Raw genomic sequence first — 4,099 nt, 5'->3', positions numbered from 1 at the left:
CTTTAATACAAAACCAATTCCCCACTATTACGTTTAGCATTTCTATTTTGAAATTTGCGATATAAATTATGTGATTTTTAAAAATTTAAATCGATCTTACTATCGGAATCACATCAAGATTCATATAAAAACAAATATCATATTGTTCTAAAATATTAACAAATCCAAAACTTTCCTTCTTCTGTCGGGATAGTCCGTGAACGTTCCACGATAAATTTTTAAGTTCATCTTCCTTGTGTCCCTACAGCTTCACTGGCTTCACGTCCACGTACAACGTGTCGTACACGATCCACGAGCGGTGACCGTCCTTCCGGGCTTTCTTCATCTTCGGGACGAGTCGGCGCCGCTTGTCGAGCACTTCCGGAGGGAATTGTTCAAACATTTGGCAGCCCGTCCCTGTCAGGTGTTTCCACTGACGTCGCACGAACTCTCTTGCCTTGAAAAAAGTAAACTTCGCCACAATATTACGGATCTTGCCAACCACTGGTTGCCCCGGGGAACGATGTACGCGCTCAAAGCGGATAGCGTTGGCCGTCTCCTTTGCGATTTTGAGCGTCTCATGAAGATGGTTCCGTAGCTTTGCCTCGGTGACATCAGCAGGTTCGCTTCCGGTCGCGTTGTCTGCAGGGATATTGGTGAAAACTAAATTGTTCCTCATTAACTGAGATTTGAGGTACGCTATGTCATCCCGTAGCTCCTCCTGCTGCCTTTCTAGCATAGTCACCCTCTCAGCCATCACACTTGCATCGACATCCGCCGATTCCACCTTGTCCTCAAGTTTATTAACCCGATCGTCGGTACGTTTAACACGGTCCTCTAAAGCAATCCACAATTTACGTAAATCTTTCTCAAAGTCTGTTACCTTGCGCTCGAGGGCCTTGATTGAATTGAGTTTCTTTTCCATTACACAAAGCTTCTCACCCATTTTCTACATACAGTCCAGTAGGTCCTTGTTAGTCGGCTCACGGCCACCTTCCGCCATTTTGAATGAACTATCAGATTCGATTGTTGTACATGTAGCAAAAACTTCAGTTGTATCCTCGTATGCAGATTCGTTAGTATCTTGAAATAGTACAGCACTAGCCCTTCCCAATACTTCACTCACTGAAAAACTATTTTCAAGTTCCTCGGACGGGGCTCTCGGCTTTGATGAATTGCTTTTGTTTGAATTATTTCCACTTTTAAATCATTTGATCGCACGCACGCGATGGTTTTCCGTTGACGCCGCTCCCCGAACGATTTTGACACGCGCTGTTTGTTGACTCTTTAGTGAAAAGTAAGTTTGACTCTCGTTGAAGTTTGGCCATGTTTGCTTTTTACCTAATTTATTAAACTTTCCACTTAGGGGGTGGGGGGTCGGGGGCAGTGGGTATTCTACTTGGATGGTCGTCTATCTGCGAAACCGGAAATGGTAAATTGAAATATAATTTATACATGTTTTTTCTAAACCCGAGCAGCTGTGCGAAAAAAAATGTGTGTATAACCATGTGTAATAAAAAAAAATATACTATTTAATAAAAACAAAACAAAAAAGAGATGGAGTTTATGTCAAAATTAAAGTAGGTTCGAATTATTGTTTATCGAATTTTGTAATCATTCGTTTGGCTATGATTACTTTTACGAATTAAAAAAAAAATCCTAGTTCATACCAAAGCCTGGCAAGGTGGACTTTAATCCTTCGTATTTATCACTCTCAACCACGTCTGTTTCCTGTCGGCATGTTTCGGCAATCAATGAAATCCTGGAGTAGGTTTGGGCCCAAATGAAATTTAAAAGGGCAATGTATTTTTTGTCACAAATGTTTTCTATTGGTAAGCATCTTGTTGAGTTCTGCGATTTCCTCCTGTTGTCTTTGTATCGCATAATTATTGTATTTTCTGGGCGTTTGTGTTTATAGTTTTTGACAGTCAACACTCCGGACAAGGGAAGTAATTCGAACGCATTGTCCACATGTAGATATTAAGAAGTCAATGTGGCGGATTTCGCATTACCGAATTCAACTCCAGTCATTTGCAATTCTTAACCACATCAAATGAAATTATATGGATACCATGTGTTTCTTAGATAAACATTTCCTAAAAGAAAACAAGCAAACATCTCATTTACTTTAAAACCATTGGACAGCTATGGTTATGCCTAAAGACTGGGGAATTCTCCCAGTCTAATAACACAATTTCTTCAAGCATAAATGAATTTATAGACTCAAAAACGATAATATTCAACGGTGTACTAGAATCCGGTGGCCGCAATGGCTAGCTATTATTTAAGTCCGCCCAATAGGCCCTTCATATTCATAATTCATATTGTCAAATGAATATCGCATTAAGAATGAGGCTTACTATGTAAGCTGTTTAGCTTACTCCCTAGAAACATTTAAAGCTGATCATAGCGGATGGATAAGCACAAGCATCTCATAGACACCTTGATTTAGATTTAATACCACATTCAACCTTTAGTTTAAACTTACTTCTTTTTCTATGACTGTGAAACAATGTATTACAAAATTATATTAATCACTCTCGTTGGCACGCGAGAGTGTGGTCGTATGCTGTAGGGAAAGTCCAGAGAACCCGGAGAAAACCCACTTGTCCGGCTTTGTTACCGAAAATCAAACTCTTATTTGCTCCTGCCGGGAATCGGCCATGATATTTAACACTTTATTCTTTAATTGAGAATTTATATAGTTATTTAAGAACATCTTAGACCAAACATAGCTAAAGCCAAAAGAGAATCCAAGTTCAAAAAAACCTGAGCTAATTTGGCTGCTTCTTAATATATAATCAGTTCCATAACAAACCTTAGGACAGTTGTGGTCAATTACGAGTGATTATATGTTTTTTAACTAGTTGAGATATTTTACAGTAACAAAAATAGTAGCAAATGTTAATCAAAAGAAGAATTATTAAGAACAAATCCTTATTACAACTATATAACGGCTGGTATTAATACATATAATAATCATGTATCATGCAAAGTACAGAAATTCTTTCTCTGAGCAAATGCTTTATACACGAAAATAGAAAGATTCTTTAACAAATCAGTATGATCTGTATTCAGCAATTCTATGGTTTTAAACATATTTGGATTAGTACGATAATATCTAGGAATATATTTAGATCTAAAAAAATTTACAGGCTGCATTCAACCAAGAAATGAAATTCGTCTTCTAAGACATTACAATGTGGGCAAAGTCTTTGTTCCAAAATTGTATTATTCCACCTACCAACTTTTATATTTAACCGATGCGACGATAATCTTAATTGGCTTAAAGCAATTCTGAATTTCTGTACATTAACACACTTAAGATAGGGTTTTAATTCAAAATCAGAAATGTTTCTATAAAATAAAGCTCTTGATGAGTCTGACAATCTGCTGTTTAAATTTTGAACATAAACGTCTCGTATTCTTTGCTTTAAAAGTACAAGAGAAGTAAATTAAACATTTCAGCTACTAAGAAGCTAATATTGATTATATAAATCTTATAAAGATGACACCATCTTTACATAGAATAGCAATAAGTGTAGCGAAAACCTTTAGTAATTTACTATGTTTTATTGTATGTCGTACTTTAACAATTACCACATGATATTGGTGTGTACTGTCACCATACACAATGTGATGTGTTAAATCCTGTTAGTTGCAGTTTCAAAAAAACAACAGATAATGGGTGTAGATAGGTTGGAAACTGCTATGAACAGATCCCAAAGAAAAAAGGCAAACCCACACCAGTTGAACGTTTGTTTAATGAAAACAATTGGAGAAACAGAATTACATGTAAAGAGACAATATATCATTGTGAAATAACACATTAAGAAATTCTAAAGATGGGCAATCGGCTTGGATTTTCATAATCGATAAATCGGAGACCCTGATCGATTAATCGGCTGTTTTCGGACAGTACCACAAAAGCATCATTTTCTGATGTATATAGCAACAGGGACATTAGTTTTTATGTATATTTCATTTCTAATGCTTCAGTCGATAAACAGGTATTATTTCTGGCACATTGAATAATTCTAAAAATAATTTAAAAAAATAAAAATTCCAAGGTATACCTAACTTTTGTATATACAGTATGTATGCACTGTGCCGTTTGTGG

General features: G+C 36.4%; 1 pseudogene; it reads right to left on the bottom strand.

Moving 5' to 3' along the window:
- Positions 1–241: 241 nt before the first annotated feature.
- Positions 242–982, bottom strand: LOC128210849 (uncharacterized; annotated as a pseudogene).
- Between the last annotated feature and the right edge of the window lie 3,117 nt (positions 983–4,099).

Source organism: Mya arenaria, chromosome 12, assembly GCF_026914265.1.
Source record: "Mya arenaria isolate MELC-2E11 chromosome 12, ASM2691426v1".
Lineage (NCBI taxonomy): Eukaryota > Metazoa > Mollusca > Bivalvia > Myida > Myidae > Mya > Mya arenaria.
This window is presented reverse-complemented; position numbering and strand designations above follow the sequence as displayed.